Here is a 16,126-nt window from a genome sequence, read left to right as displayed (position 1 = left end):
AGTGCGCAAGCTCAAAGCAATGTTGGCGCTAGCGGTGCTGGCTCGGAGAGAGGCGAGCGCCTTCGAGGAGGCGGGTTTCTGAACGTAAAGCTCTATTTCTTTTATCAGAAACTGTAGGGAAGAAAAGGACCCCAAAACAACGATCAGTGGTAGAAATTAATATCAGTATATAGGGCTTTCGCATTTCACCCTTTCTTCAGTTCTAGCGGGGTAGACTAGGCAGGTATTATTGTTATTTTACACAGAGGAGGAAGTTGAGATTTAGCCAGAAAGCTGCAAAGGCAGAGTTTGTAGCATTTTCAGTGGAGAAACACTGGAATGAACGGGCGAAATGGAGAGGAGGGAGGAGAGCAAACTTGAGACGGTGAAGTGGGGTATTGCGGGCTGAAAGGTGAAATCTCGTAGACTTGAGAAGTTGACAGGAATTTAGAATATTGACACTTCGTAACTAACGGTGTTATAATCACCACTAGCTGAAACAAAATTTGTTGTTTATTTTTTCAGTCTCTCCAGTTATTTTAAGCCGATAAACTTATTTTTATGGGCATAGAGGAACCGGATGCTTGCGCCGCCAACCACTCAGCTTTTCTTTAGAGAGGCGGTATCAAGCCGTTAAAAGCAGGATCTCCAAAGTTCTGTGACCCTGGCCAAGTTAGCTTATGTGCTTCACTTTACTCATCTGCAAAGTAGGAGTGATAAGCCTATTTATTATGTCGGATGAAAACGAGTTAATACATGTAAAACGCTTAGCACAGTGTCTGGAACGAGTAAGTAATATGTGTTTGCATATTTTTTTTTGCAAATTTTTTTTGTGTGTGTGTGTGTTTGCATATGTGTTTTTTTGTGTGTGTTTGCATATGTGTTTGCAAATATTGTTAACATTTGTTTCTGAGGTGATAGTCACTGTAACTCCTTTTCAGGCTCCATTCCCCTACTTTCGTCTTTTTTTACAAGTTTTTTTTTTTTTTCCTACCAGTGATACAGTGTAGTCTGTTTGTACTACTTGCAATTCATGTACTCAATAAATTACATTTTGTGTATGTGTGTGTGTGTGTGTGTGTGTGTGAGGACCTTCTGTGTGGCAAGAATAATTCCAAGTGCTGGAGAAAAGGGGTGGACAAAATCTTGTTCCTCAAGGAACCCATATTCCCTTTGGAAGAGACAAACAATAAAAACTTAAACACACACAAAACCCCAAGTTCACATTCTGAATGCTATCTGAGAATGGGGTTGCTATTTCAATAGGGATAGTTGCAGAAAGAGGTTGTTCTGTAGAGGTGGCATTTGAGTTAAGTAAATTCTCAGTAATGAGAAGGAGCAGCCATGATACCATCTGGAAGAAAGGAAGTGTTTCAAGCAGAAGGAGCAACATTAGCCAAGAATGAGATAGGATGAGCTTAACATGGCCTGAAGACAGAAATTGTGAAGGAGGAAAGTGGACAGAAACTATGTCCACATGCTCAGTGAATTGGTTTTCAAAACAGGCAAGGGGATTACGGAGTATAGGCCATTCAAGTTCTTTAACAACGTAAGTTCTTTTATAGTACAACTTCACAACAGAATTCCTGGCTAACTTCATCATTTAAATCCTTGTGTTCTTTTAGTGGGCATTTACGAATTTCTCTTTTCTTCAGAACTGAAATGTTGGCCTTTACTGAAGTAGTCTATCCTTTCCTGGGGGGCAGCTTGGTAATGGAAAAAGAATGTTGTTTGGCTTCAGATAAACTTCGGTTCTAATGGACTTTGAGTGAACTAAGTAATCTTTTGAACTTCAGCTTCTGTATCTTAGTTTGGAAAGAATAATTACTTCGTGTTAAGTTGAAAGAATCTAACAGTGTTTTGGACAGGATAGCTATTCAATTGGTTTCCTTCCCTTTTTTGGCTTGCCAAAGGCTTCCCTTGAAATCACCCTGATTTGCCATGTCAGATTGCTGTTCTGAGATTGCTACTTGATTACTTTGCCTTTGCTTTTCTCCACTTGGGTAGAATTCCCACTGTTCTTTCCTACTTTCACTATTATGTTATTGTAATTTTAACACTTCAGCATCTGCCTTTTACTGGAGTTAATCCAAAGATGTATAACCCGTCTCCACCCACATCTACATACCATCACAAAATATATTTACATCATAATCTTATTTTTAGTAAGAAACCTTTGAAACACCCAAGGGACCTTGGCTTCATGTTTTTGGGGGAAAATTTTTTTTGAAGTTTGAAAAGAGGTTCAGATAATATTGTACATTCTGCTCTTTAAAAATAATCAATTTGAATCAGAATATTAACCTGGATTGTCTGTCTAAATATAACCTGGTTTTCAACAAAATATTTGAGTATACATCTTTTTTTCCCCTCTTTATTGGGCATCTGTTGCTTTGTCTGACCAGCATCCTTCTATTTTTTGGAGAAATGTCCTTTCCTGATCCCACATTATTCTGGTATTAATGTTTATAGGAGGCAGGGTATGACCAGGCCCTACTAATCATGGAACTCCATCCCTCTCTCCTCATTGCCTGTTCACCCAGGCAGGGCTAAAAAGAGTCGCTTCATCAGTCTTGACATGTGAACTCTAGGAAAGAGTAGGTCTTTCCTTCTCTAAGATTATGACCTCTAACGACAATGCAAGTCTGGAACTGTTAGGGGCCATCTTGCTACCACAGGGAGAGAATGTGTTTGAAAATGAAGTCAGACAGAGGCCCTAAACTGAGAAATAAAGGAGAGAAGTGGAGCCCTTATGTAGAAATAGTTTGCACCAGTTCTTGGACTTCCCAGTTGGTGAACCAGTACATTTGAATTGGTCTCTGGTTAAGTGTGTCCAGAAGAATCCTGACTAAATACATTTCTACTAGATTATAAAGATCCATGTCTTACTAACCTTTATAGCACCTACTGAAACTGGTGTACCTTGTGAGTAAATGAATGAGTGAATGGTCTGTTACAGCACATCTGGTAAAAGAAATTAATAGGTGGATGAATAAATGAACAAATGGAATCTTACAATTTTGTTTACCATATAATATGTCTGCTGTACAATTTGTCTCTATAGAAATTGATTTTCCAGAAATTATCCTGGAAGAAGATAATGCAAAATGTTAAGGTGGTTATCTCTGGGTGGTGGGATTCTGGGAATTTTTTTTTTCTTTTTTGAACTTTCTTCTTTATGAATTTCCCAAATCTCCTGTGAGGCATATAATAGCTTTTATCATCAGAAAAAGTAAAAATAAAAATGAGTTTTCCTTTTCTTGTTCTGAAACATTTAACTATTTATTTAAAGACATTTTGGCTGGGGCGCCTGGGTGGCTCTCAGGTCACGATCCTGGAGTTCTGGGATCGAGTCCCACATCGGGCTCCCTGCTCAGCGGGGAGTCTGCTTCTCCTTCTGACCCTCCCCCCTCTCATGCTCTCTCTCTCTATCTCATTCTCTCTCTCAATAAATTAAAAAAAAAAAATCTAAAGACATTTTGGCTTTCAACTACATTTTTTTTTTTAAGATTTTATTTATTTATTTGACAGAGGGAGACACAGCGAGAGAGGGAACACAAGCTGGGAGAGTGGGAGAGGGAGAAGCAGACTTCCTGAGGAGCAGGGAGCCCGATGCGGGGCTCGATCCCAGGACCCTGAGATCATGACCTGAGCCGAAGGCAGACGCTTAACAACTGAGCCACCCAGGTGCCCCTCAACTATATTTTAACAAAGACATTTGTTTTGTTGTTGTTTTTCAAGACTCAAACTGGAAACTACATAGTTAATATGTGAAAAGATTTTATGCATTGACAACTGTCATGGTCTGAATGTTTGTGTCACCCCGCAAATTCATATGTTGAAATTCTAACCCCCAAAAGTGATCATGTTAGGAGGTAGGGGTCTTTGGAAGGGGAGGATGGAGTCCTCATGAATGGAATTAGTACTCTTATAAAAAAGATCCCACAGAGCTCCCTGGCCCCTTCCACCACATGAGGATACCATAAGAAGTCTCTGACTCAGAGAGACCCCTCACCCACTCAGGCCAGGACCCTGATTTCAGTCTTCCAGCCTCCAGAATGGTGAGAAATAAATTTCTATTGTTTATAAGCCATCCAGTCTGTGGTATTTTGGCTATAGCAGCCCAAACAGACTAAGACAAAAATGATTGAACACTAATAAGTCACATGTAGTGTGTATTACCCTTCCATATTCTTCTTCCATATTATAAATTTTATTTTTTTTGAAGATTTTATTTATTTATTTGTCAGAGAGAGCACAAGCAGGGGGAGCAGCAGGCAGAGAGAGAAGCAGACTTCCCGCTGAGCAGGGAGCTCAATGTGGGACTTGATCCCAGGACCCTGGGATCATGACCTGAGTTGAAGGCAGCCGCTTAACCGACTGAGCCACCCAGGCATCCTCTTCCATATTATAAATTTTAAAAATCTAGATTATCAAGTTCATCTCTAGTTTCTATGGACTAGTTAAAAGAGCTTCCTTTTCTTTATCATTTGCTATGATCAAATATCTATATATGAACTCTCATTATTAAGCTTTTTCTATAGGTTTAGAGGAATAAAATATTATTATCTTCAGCTTATAAATACAACAAAATGAGGGGGGAAGAGAGGCAGGGGAAATTTTGATTTACACTGCTCTCAGATAGTTGTAACATGTGGGTAATCCTGGACTCAAAGAAAATTAGGCAAATTCTCAGGTTCCACCCCAGAATTACTAAAGCAGAAACTGCAAAATGGGACCTAGCATCTGTGTTTAAAAAACTCCTCCAGATGATTTTTATACACACTAAAGTTAGAGAAGCCCTGATCTAAATTTCTTAGAGAAAGAGATACACCTGGTCTTGTCCATAGCTCTGGGATTCCCAGTCTGTTTTAGCAAAATGTGCTTGCAGATGTCATCCACTGCCCCTCCCCAGGGGACACTGCTAACTGAGGGCTTACTGATTTCTGGAGGGAAGTGGAGGCAGAAAAGGAATTACAGAGCTCCTAATATATGCTAGGCAGTGTGATTGGTGCTTGTGCTTCTGTACAGTGATTTCCAACTTGATCTTCACTGATTTTACAGAAGGAGAGTTTTCAATTACAATCTAAACCTGAGCTATATTTCAACAGCATGGATTTTTATTATTTTATTTTATTTTTTAACAGCATGTATTTTTTTAAAGTTAATAGACACATGTTTAAGAGTACAGTGAAATTGAATGGAAAATACGGAGTTCCTATATACCCTTCCTTCCCCAACCCCACTACATACGTGCAGCTTCCCTCACCATCAACATCCCCAATCAGTATGATACATTTGTTACAGCTGATGAACCAACATGGACACATCATTATCCCCAAAGTCCATAGTTTACATTAGGGTTTACTCTTGGTGGTATATGTTTTATGGGTTTGGACAAATGTATAATGACATATATTTGCTAGTAGTGTGTCATACAAAATAGTTTCACTGCCCTAAAAATCACCTGTGTTCCACCTGTTCATCCCTCCCTCTCCCCTAGCCCATGGCAACCAATGATCTTTTTACTGCCTCTTCAGTTCTGCCTTTTCCAGAATGTCGTATAGTTGGAATTATAAAGTATGTTGCCTTTTCAGATTGGCTTCTTTGACTTAGCAATATGCATTTAAGGTTCTTCCATGTCTTTTTGTGGCTTGATAACTCATTTCTTTTTATCACTGAATAATATTTCATTGTATGGATATACCATAATTTCTCTATTCATTCACATATTGAAGGACATCTTGGTTGCTTCCAAGTTTTGACAATTATGAATAAAGCTGCTGTAAACATTCACATGCAGATTTTTGTGTGGACATCAGTTTTCAGCTCATTTGGGTAAATACCAAAGTACACAATTGCTGGATCATATGGTAAGAATATGTTCAGCATTATAAGAAATCTGTCAGACTGTATTCCAGAATGGCTGTACCATTTTGCATTCCAACCAACAATGAATGATTGTTGCTCCACATCTGCACCACTTGCTGTTTTCAGTGTTTGGGATTTTGACCATTCTAATAGGTGTATGGTAGGATCTTGTTATTTTAATTTGTGATTCCTTAATGGCATATGATATTAACTTATGTTGAGGAAATATATATGCTTATTTGCCATTTATAAATCTTTGGTGAGGTGTCCAGATCTTTTTCCCTTTCTATTTTTTTTTTTTTTAAGATTTTATTTATTTGACAGAGAGAGAGACAGCGAGAGAGGGAACACAAGCAGGGGGAGTGGGAGAGGGAGAAGCAGGCTCCCCGTGGAGCAGGGAGCCCGATGCGGGGCTCGATCCCAGGGCCCTGGGATCATGACCTGAGCCGAAGGCAGACATTTAACAACTGAGCCACCCAGGTGCCCCATCTTTTTCCCTTTTTAAATTGAGTTTTACATTTCCATATTCTTGACTTTTAAGAGTTCTCTGTAAAAAAAAATTTTTTTTTTAATTCTTTGTATATTTTGGATTGTTGGGTTTGGCCAGCAAACCTCGATGCGGCAAACAAAAAGATTACTCCAGATACCTTAGTAGGAGAAAGGAGAAGGGACCAGATGTTCTAGTGGCAAAAGGCCCCGAGCCAAGCTCTTCCTCCACTTTTATTGTGAGCGTTATCAATACATCAAGGGAATAAAAAAAACAAGGAGTGTGAAACTTTAATAATCAGGACAGTAACAAAGGGAGTATCCTGTGATTAGAACAAGCTATGCTCATGTCACACATGCAGGCAGGGAGTACGTGACCACCAAAGATAAATGTTTCTCCTAAGAATTTATTCCCTGGATGAGTGCACTGATCTGCAACAAGGATCCGGCTGTTTTCAGCCCAGAAACTGCAAAGGAGGCCCAGTTTTCTGGAACTCCTTCTTTGCTTTTCAATTAGTCTCACCCAGAGAGGCATATATTTATTAAATCTTATCTAGCCAGGCATTATGAATTCCCACATTGGATGATAAATATGTGTTTTGCACTGTTTTCTCTCAGTCTGTGGCTTGTCTTCTCTTTCTATCGACAGTGTCTTTCACATAGCAGAAGGTTTTAATTCTAATTCTAATGAAGTCCAACTTGTCAATGTTTCTTTTTTGGATTGTGTCCTCGGCATTGTATCTAAAAAGTCATCATCTCCAAACCTAAGGTCATCTAGATTGTCTCGTGTGTTCTTAAGTGTTTTCTACTTTTTCCATTAGAGCCCTTAGTGTATGAATTATAGTTGTTTTAAATTCCTGGCTTGATCATTCCAACATCCTTGCCATATCTGAGACTGGTTCTGATGTTTGCTCTGTCTCTTCAAACTCTATTTTTTGTCTAGTAGTATGCCTTGTAAATTATTGTTGAAAACCAGACATCAAGTACTGGATAAAAGGAACTGGCATACATAGCCCCTTAGTGTTGATAAGGTGTGGGGAATGGGAAACATTCTATAGTCCTATGATTTGGTCTCAGTCTTTTAGTGAGCCTGGGCCCCTAGGCTGTGACATTTTACAAGTGGTTCTCAGTTTCCCACCCCACCTTCCTTAGGTAAGACAGGAAAACTAGTGGGGAATGGAGTTGGATCCTTCTTTTCCCCCAGGTCAGGTGGGCTCTGGTGACATAGTTTCTCTTGAGGGCAGGCCTTATTAAGAAGAACAGTGTTCTGGCCCTATGTCAAAATGGCTACCATTCCCCTCCCCTTGCTAGAAGCATGAGAAGACTTTTCCCCCCAGTCTTCACTGTGAGAGCCTGGTAGGGCTTCTGTAGGTAAAACTCACAAAAGAGTGGGAGTCATCCTATGAGTGACCCCCAACTGGAATTTTTAACTCTCAGACTTGTCTGCATTGAACTCCAGCAATTAGTCCATTACAGCTTAGGTGTTCGACCACAGAGGTTCCTGTAGAGGTTTCTGTATGCGAGTTTCTGTTCTGGTAAGTTGTGGTTCTCCGTATCTGCCTATCTGCCTCTCCAGATTTTGTGGCAGTGGTTTGTTCTGTGACCTCACTTCTGTGACAGATCTAAGAAAAGCTATTGATTTTTAGTTTGTTCAGCTTCTTTCTTTTCATGTGGACAGGAATAACCATTTCCAAGATGACAGTGTGCTAGACCAGAAACTGGAAGTCATGTGAAGTAAAACTTTTTTTAAGAAATTTTTTTATTGTTATGTTAATCACCATACATTACATCATTAGTTTTTGATGTAGTGTTCAATGATTTATTGTTTGTGCATAACACCCAGTGCTCCATGCAGAATGTGCCCTCTTTAATACCCATCACCAGGCTAACCCATCCTCCCACCCCCCTCCCCTCTAGAACCCTCAGTTTGTTTTTCAGAGTCCATCGTCTCTCATGGTTCGTCTCCCCCTCCAATTTCCCCCCCTTCATTCGTCCCCTCCTGCTATCTTCTTCTTTTTTTTTCTTAACATGTATTGCATTATTTGTTTCAGAGGTACAGATCTGTGATTCAACAGTCTTACACAATTCACAGTGCTCACCATAGCACATACCCTCCCCAATGTCTATCACCCAGCCACCCCATCCCTCCCACCCCACCTCCCACTCCAGCAACCCTCAGTTTGTTTCCTGAGATTAAGAATTCCTCATATCAGTGAGGTCATATGATACATGTCTTTCTCTGATTGACTTATTTCGCTCAGCATAACACCCTCCAGTTCCATCCACGTCATTGCAAATGGCAAGATCTCATTCCTTTTGATGGCTGCATAATATTCCATTGTATATATATACCACATTTTCTTTATCCATTCATCTGTCGATGGACATCATGGCTCTTTCCATAGTTTGGCTATTGTGGACATTGCTGCTATAAACATTGGGGTGCATGTACCCCTTTGGATCCCTACATTTGTATCTTTGGGGTAAATACCCAGTAGTGCAATTGCTGGATCGTATGGTAGCTCTATCACGTGAAGTAAAAACTTAAAACAGATTCTTTTATTTAACAAACATGCATATAATACTATGTGCCAGGTCTTGATTTAAGCACTTATAAATATTAATCCTAATAACTAACCTGTGAGGTAGGTCAAATTATTATCTCTGTTTTATAGATGGGGAAACCCAAGACACAGAGAAATTAAGTGATTTGCCTAGGGTCACACAGTTAGTAAATCATAAAACCAGGACTCATTTGCAGGCAGTCTGTCTCAAGAGACTGTATTTATAACCACTACCCTGTGCTGCTTCTTATAAACGGGAATCCATTTCTATGCCAAGTATATAATCTTCACCTTAACACCAAGTCAATTTATTTTCTTTCTCTGTGAGGATCTTAACTTTCCTCTTTCAATTATATTGACATCTACAGTTGACCCTTGAATAACATGGGTTTGAACTGTATGGGTCCACTTTCATGTGATTTTTTTCTGATAAATACAATATAGTACTGGAAATGTGTTTTCCTAATATTTTCTTTTCTCTGGCTTATTTTGTTGTACGAATACAGCATATCATGCACATAACATACAAAATATGTTTAATCGATTATGTTATTGGTAAGGTTTCTGGTCTTCAGTAAGCTATTAGTAGTTAAGGTGGCACCTGGGTGGCTCAGTCAGTTGGGCATCTGCCTTCAGCTTGGGTCGTGATCTTGGGGTCCTGGGATCGAGCCCTGTGTCAGGCTCCCTGCTCAGCGGGGAGCCTGCTTCTCCTTCTCCCCTCACTGCTCGTGCTCTCTCTCTCAAATAAATGGGTAAAGTCCTAAAAAAAGAAAAAAAGCTATTAGTAGTTAAGTTTTGGGGGAGTCAAAAGTTACATGCAGGTTTTTGACACTGTGGGGGGTCAACGCCCCTAACCCCTGCATTGTTCAAAGGTCAACCGTGCATAGAGAAGAAAGCTGCTATTATATTACCCAAACTCAATTTCTTATGCTTAGACTTGACATGCAATTAGACGTACAACCATGAAGTAGGGTTCGCTAATGCAAAGAGACATGATGAGATCCAACTGTAATCCCAAACCTTGCATACAGACAGAAGTAAGATTGTAATTTAGCTTTTATTAATAAGCAGTATGAGAACTTCTATGTGCAAAAGTGATGTTGGTTCTTGATTGAGAGACCCTTACAGAATATGTCATTTGTACAACCTTTAGCCCTAAAGTCCACGGATGCTGTCCCTATATCATTGATCAACTCTTTATTCAAATTAATGACCTAAGAGGAAAAATTTCTACTTTACTTCTTGTTTTCACTTTGTTTACCTCTTCCTAAAGTTGCCCAGGAAGGAAGGCTTAGATTGTTTCAGAAGCAGCAGCGTCAGCAGAAGTGGGAGAATACCAGATGATGGTGACTCTCAAGAGAGGTAATAGTGGACAGCCAAAGCGAGAAGGTGGTTTCATGTGGGCATGTCTCTTTAACAAGCAATAAAGTAGGGGTACCTGGGTGGCTCATTCTGTTAAACATCCTACTTGTCCTACTTTGGCTCAGGTCATGGTCTCATGGTCAGCGGGGAGTTTGCTTCTCCCTCTTCCTCTGCCTCTCACCCCACTGGTACTCTCTCTTTCTCAAATAGATAAATAAAATATTTAAAAAATAAGCAATAAAGTATTCTTTTGAGATAGTACTTCAGTGGTAGGCAGCCTCAAAGATGGCCCCTAGGGCTCCCCACCTCCTGGAATTCAGGGCCTGCATAATCCTCTCCCTTTGAGTGACTTGCCTCAAACCAGTAGACTCCCTCAACATTGAGAAGATGATACTTTTGTGATTAGATTACAAGATAATGTAACTTCCATCGTCCTAGCAGTTTCACTACCTTGTTGGCTGTGATGAAACACGTTTCTATGTTAGGAGGGCCCACATGGCAAAGAAGTAAGAATGTCCTCCCACCACCAGCCATGTAGATACTGAGGCCCATAATTCACAGCCCAAATGGAGTTGAATAATGCCAATGATCACATAAGTGAGCTTGGAAAAAATCCTTCCCAAATTGAGCTTTCAGGTAAGACCCCTGCCCTGGCTGACATCTTGATAGTGGCCTTAAGCAGACCCAACCGAGCTGTGCCTGGATTCCTGACTCACAAACTAGGAGTAATAAACATTTATTGTTTAAGCTGCTAAGTAGCAATAGACAGCTAATGCAATTTCTAGCACAAACTCTTAGGTAAACATTACTTCTGGATTTTATATTTCCATTGACCTATTCTCATCTTGTTGATAGTGCAAAGAAAATCTATATTTAACATTTTTTGCAACCCCTGAGTTTATGAAAATGTTGCTAAAATAATTTATGAAGGAATTTGTGGCACATAAATGCTAATTCTTTATCACTGAAGTATGCTTTCTTTAGTGACCAGGAAATTTTTTGATGATCTTTAAGAGAAGAGGTTAACTGAAAGGAAAGCATGGTTTGTATCTCAAGAATCTTGCTATAGTTAAGTACTACTGGACTAGAACTGTAATTTTTATCTCTGGCAATATAAAATGTATGGGAAAATGACTTCCAATGTGCAGATAGGAAAGCCTTGACCGACTTTGCTCTTACTTAAAACAAAAAACTGAGCCTGAATATGTAGTTTGTTGAAAGTCAATGACAAGCAAAAATCCATTCAGCAATGGATTTTTTATTGGATCCAATAATGTTATCTGAAAAGGTGAATGTATATTGGAATCTCTGTTATGAGAACATATCTATAAAAAGAAATACCAGTATCTGTTTATAAACAGGGACTGGAAAGGAAAGCTGACATTAACAGGGATTATGTATTATGTCTGATGGTGGCATTTTTCTTTAATTTTCATTTCTGATATTACTAATAAAATTAGATTGTGTAGCAAATAAGAATCTGAAAGAATTCAGTCATTTATAGAAATATTTTTTGTGAGCATGCTATGTGCCAGGCTCTATTCCAAGCACTGGAATAATGTAGTAAACAAAGTAGACAAAGTCCCTTGCAGCTTATGTTATAGAGACAGGTGGACAGTAAAATAATCAAAAAACAAGCAAATGAATAATGCCTGGTAATAACAAACAATACAAAGAACAGTAAAACCGGGTTTGGGTGAGAGAGAGTGGCCAGAAGTTTACTGTGCAGATAATATAATCAGGAAAGGGCCTCTCTGATGAGTAGGCATTCAAAGAAACTTGGAAATGTGGGGAATGAATTATTAAGTGGACTTTGGTATTCCAAATGACCAAATAGGCTGTGAGAGGGGTTGCTGGAAACAAATAAATTACTTGAGGTTCTGTAGCGCATACCATACACAGCGGGACATAGTTTTATGAGAGGGAATTTAAAAAGCCTAGGCTCCAGAGCCAACTTCCTGGTTTAAATTCCAGCTCTGTAACTTATTAGCTGGGTGACCTTGGGCAAATTATAAACCTCTCTAAAAAAAAAAAAAAAAAAATGAGGCTAATAATCACACCCTCATAAAGTGTTCATGAGGGTTAAGTAATGTGTGAAAAGCACTTAGAACAGGCCTCTGCCCATAGTTAGCTATAATAAACATTAGCTACTCTTCTTAATAAGTTTTCTCTATTACAATATGTATTCGTTATTAAATAAGGTCAACACATATCGCTCTCTGGAGGTATAACGATCTGCCTTTTATAAGGTGAGGGCTCTAGCCTTCAAATTTGCAAGCCCAATTTCCTAAGTAGCTTTCCTGGCCTCTAGGAGAGTTTTAGCACAGGAACCCAGAACTAGCTTCAGACACATTAGGTATACATTGTTAAAACAAAGGTATAAAGAAGTAGGTGTCAAGAGTTCTTTGAAATCATCTAAGAAAGTCACACATTTTCTAAACTGTAATTTTATTTTTTTTATTTTTTATTGTTATGTTAATCACCATACATTACATCATTAGTTTTAGATGTAGTGTTCCATGATTCATTGTTTGTGCATAACACCCAGTGCTCCATGCAGAATGTGCCCTCCTCAATACCCACCACCAGGCTAACCCATCCCCCCACCCCCTCCCCTCTAGAACCCTCAGTTTGTTTTTCAGAGTCCATCGTCTCTCATGGTTCGTCTCCCCCTCCGATTTCCTCCCCTTCATTCTTCCCCTCCTGCTATCTTCTTCTTTTTTTTTTTCTTAACATATATTGCATTATTTGTTTCAGAGGTACAGATCTGTGATTCAGCAGTCTTGCACACTTCACAATGCTCACCATAGCACATACCCTCCCCAGTGTCTATCACCCAGTCACCCTAAAATGTAATTTTTATAGTGGTTCAGGGCATCAGGCAGCCTTGGGTTTAGATCCTGGCTTGGGAAACGGCAGTGTTTTGGACACATCATCCTACCTCTCTAAACTGGAGTTGTTATAGCTGACACTCTTACAGCCTTTATTATGTGCCAGATACTTTTCTAAGATGTTTACATACATTAGCTCATGTAATCTTCACATCTTCACAAAGTGGTTACTGTTATCCCCATTTTACAAATGAGCAAATTGAGGCAGAGATCAAGTGACTTTCTCAAGGTCACAGAGCCATTTCAGTGACAGAGTCAGGATTTGAATGGATTATGTGTGGGCTCCAAGTCTGTGTGCCTAAAAGCCTTATACTCTACTACCTCCATAATAACAGTTTCTACCTCATCGGTAGAACCATATTAAGAGGTTATGTGTAAGCACTCATCACAGTGCAAGACACTAAGTAAGTGCTCAATAAATATTTGTTGAATGACTAATTATGCAAAGTCGTAGTAAATTATATCTTAGTAAAAATCTGCATACTTTATTATGGCTGAATAATTCAATTATTTTTCACGTTTTTAGGTAATCTTGTATTTATTACATCAACTTTACAAGTCCATTATAGTCTAATAACCCTATTGGATTACCTGGCAAAATTTGTTTTACTGAGACCATGCTGGCTCCTGATGGTCACCTCTTATGTTTCTAAATGCCCACAGACCATCTGTTTGAGAATCTATTTTAGAATTTTGCTTGCAATCAGTGTCAAGACCATCATTTACATATTTGCCTTCTTTGCATTTTTGGAACTTGGGGAACTTCTAGTTCTCTTCAGGATGAAAATCTAGTTTACATTACTGGCATACTTCATTACTGATGAAGACCATTAGAAATTTTCTACATAGTTTCAATTTTTTGTTAAAGTAATGGGATGACTGCATTATACTAGAAGAGCATTTGAATCATACAACTAGCAAATCACTTCTATTTCAAACCCATAACTGTATCAGATTGTGGGGCTGATCCAGCATAAAATTAGATTACTCATCTGCTAGAGGAAATTTTCCAACAGGAAAATTTAGGTAGGATATGAGTCATATAATCTGACATTCTTCTGCTATCTAAATAAATCCTATTTCTTTTAACTAAACCATATGTTTTAAAGGAGTAAAGAAAAAATAAAAATGTAAAATTTTTGTACATAGAACCCCTTGACCAATTAGGTATTTTATAGATTTGAATTTCTGAGTTATAATTGGACCTTGAAAATAGGTCAGTCATTTTCTTTGCAGCAAAATTTTCCAACTGCATTTCTTTCTTAATAAATGGTTTCTGGTTACTTAAATTTAGCAAAGAAATTAAGCTATGCATACTTTTGTGTTCTCTGTAGATGGTGTTGTCTAAAAGCAAAAGCTAGTAGTAAAACTTCTGAAATATTGAAATGGATAGTGCATGGTCTCCCTTCTTAAATTTTCTAAAGGTCAATGGCATTGTTAGGAGATGAGAATTAAACTCCAAAATTTAAGTTGGTCAAATTGTATTTTATTTCTACAATCTACAGTTAAAATGGTAATAAGTTGCTTCCATGGGGAAGTTTTGCTACAACAGTTGGAATCAGGGCACCATTGACGTGGGTTGGGCCTTGGTCATGGAACCCAAGGTTGTACCTCAATGTCTGTTCTCTTTCCTCCTTTAGTTTGGTTTGCTGAGAGCTGAGGATGAGTTGTAGTGTAACTACAAAGGATGGGGGTGGTAAGAGAAGGAAAACAAGACAGAGCAGACCTTGGTGGATCTCAGAGGAACACTAATCTGTTAGTTGAGAATTGAAAGTCGATGTGAGTGTGTGTATATGCATGTGTCTGTGTGTGTGTTTGTGCATTTAGATTGACTTACACTCCTTATTGTTAAAACCAATGAAAATTGAGTCTCTTGCTTGATTTTTCTGCATCATTTGATATCATTTGTCTTCTTGAGATGTTTTTTTCCTATGATTTTAGTGACCTTCTTGAAATACTTTTTTTCCCCTCTTGACTTTCATGACTTCTAATTCTCCTGATTCTTCTGCCTTATGTGACATTCCTTTTTAGTCCCTTTTGGGGATTCCTCTTCCTCAGTTCATCTCTCAAGTATCAGTGTTTCATTGAATTCTGTTTCAGAAAATTTCTTCCTTTTTACACTCTCCCTGGTTTTCCACTTCCCTGGTTTCAATTACCAGCTGTGTGCTGATTACTCCCAAAGGTATTGTGGGATTTCAGACCTAAATCCAGACCTCCTCTGAATTTTTCTAGATGTTCTGTGGACATTTCAAATTCACTGTGTCTACAACTGAACCATTATCTCTCTTCCCAAACTTGTTTTTCCTTATATTCTCTCTAGTGAATGGCAGCATCCCAGTAGCCAGGACATGAGGGTGTCATTCTTGACTCATTTCTTACCACACCCACCCCTTCTCATAGCTCACCAAGTCCAACTGAGGCTACCTACTAAACACCTAATCCATTTGTTTTCTCCAGACCCACTGTCATGACCATTATTCAAGTCACTATTGTCTTTTCTCTAAGTTACTGTATTGGCCACCAACTTAGCCTGCCAGTCTTCAGTCTTGCTTTCTTCCACTTCATTTTCCACATTATGTGTGATGCTTGTAAAACACAAATCCACCATGCTGTTTTACTTACAGCCCTTCTATGACTCCACGTTACTTTAAGATAAATTCCAGTCTCTACCCCATGGTTTACAATACCTTTTCTAATTTATCCTCTATTTTCCCAGTCCTATCTGTGAACACTTTTCTTTTTATCTAATCTTCAACTTTATTGGATTATTTTCAATTACTCAAAAGCACCACATTCTCTCTCACCTCCAGGCATTTGCATTGGGATTCTCTCTGCCTGAAATACTTCCACATTTTCTATCTGGCCAACTCCTAACCGTTCCTCACGTTTCAGCAAGAAGTCTTTCCTGAAACCCCAGACTGACTGGAGTCCCCACTCTGTGCCTCTAGAACATTTATGGCATGCATTTAAAGT

General features: G+C 38.9%; 1 protein-coding gene across 4 annotated transcripts in view; it reads left to right on the top strand.

The window, feature by feature from the left end:
* Positions 1-4: 4 nt before the first annotated feature.
* SMIM43 (small integral membrane protein 43) overlaps positions 5-16,126 on the top strand; it is a 39,953-nt gene continuing 23,831 nt past the window's right edge. For 2 of the 4 annotated variants that reach the window (XM_064585014.1, XM_054508770.2), the window contains exons 1-3: positions 7-84; positions 505-767; positions 3,511-3,666. The gene's annotated coding sequence lies outside the window, so the exon portion shown is untranslated. Of the gene's footprint in view, positions 85-504; positions 768-3,510; positions 3,667-16,126 lie in introns of all 4 variants that reach the window. The other 2 variants (XR_010409530.1, XR_010409531.1) reach the window with 2 other exon arrangements.

The sequence above is a fragment of the Mirounga angustirostris genome, unplaced genomic scaffold (assembly GCF_029215605.1).
Source record: "Mirounga angustirostris isolate CCGP_5_RB_7025 unplaced genomic scaffold, mMirAng1.0.hap1 SCAF_2, whole genome shotgun sequence".
NCBI lineage: Eukaryota > Metazoa > Chordata > Mammalia > Carnivora > Phocidae > Mirounga > Mirounga angustirostris.
The sequence above is the reverse complement of the archived record's forward strand: the minus strand, read 5'-3'. Positions and strand labels throughout refer to the sequence as shown.